Below are 753 nucleotides of genomic sequence, written 5' to 3'. Positions count from 1 at the left end.
TTATTAAGTGATGTTTATTTTTCTTGTTCTGAATTTTTAAAATAATTGAATATTTTGTATTTCGCTTTGAAAAAAATATAATATCCAATTGATTTTTCCCCCTTTGTGTCAACAGCCTTCTGTAGAATCCCTAACCTTGCTTTAACCAACTCTTTATTCACCAAACTGAAAATTGCAATTAATTCAAACTGCACAGATTAATGTTTTTTAAAAAATCTCCACACTGGGAATTCCCTGGTGGTCCAGTGGTTAGGACGCTGCGCTTCCACTGCAGGGGGTGCAGGTTCGATCCCTGGTCAGGGAACTAAGATCCCACATGCTGTGTGGCGCGGCCAATAAAATAAAATTAAATTAAATTAAAAATCATTACACTACAAAAAAATTAAGGGTACACATGCCTCTTAAATATTTACAAATGATGAAAGGGTTAATTATTGTGCATTCTCTTGATGAAATATTATGCACTGACTGAAATGATATTTTAGAATGCCAAGAAACCAAGTACACAAATGCTTATATTTAAAAAATTAAAATCTGAATCCATAACTACAACTAGATAAAAGTTTTATACGTGGGCAAAAATGATAAGAGAACACTGAAAAAACAAAAATGTGGTTTTATAGAGAGGCAGAAAGAAAGACTAATAATATAATAAATAAAGACTAAATAATAAATAAATAAATAAAATAATAAAGACTAATAATATAATAATAAATTATATTTTATTTTTTGGTGTTATAATGTTGTTTGGGC

The 753-nt window shown here is 29.3% G+C and overlaps 1 non-coding gene across 1 annotated transcript; it reads left to right on the top strand.

Annotated features, from left to right (window-relative positions):
* The first annotated feature begins 231 nt into the window (after positions 1 to 231).
* On the top strand, positions 232 to 304 carry TRNAG-UCC. Its single transcript has one exon. It is a non-coding gene; the product is annotated as a tRNA-Gly (tRNA).
* The last annotated feature ends 449 nt before the right edge of the window (positions 305 to 753 follow it).

Source organism: Monodon monoceros, unplaced genomic scaffold, assembly GCF_005190385.1.
Source record: "Monodon monoceros isolate NGI ecotype Baffin Bay Population unplaced genomic scaffold, NGI_Narwhal_1 Super_Scaffold_15, whole genome shotgun sequence".
Taxonomy (NCBI): domain Eukaryota; kingdom Metazoa; phylum Chordata; class Mammalia; order Artiodactyla; family Monodontidae; genus Monodon; species Monodon monoceros.
This window is presented reverse-complemented; position numbering and strand designations above follow the sequence as displayed.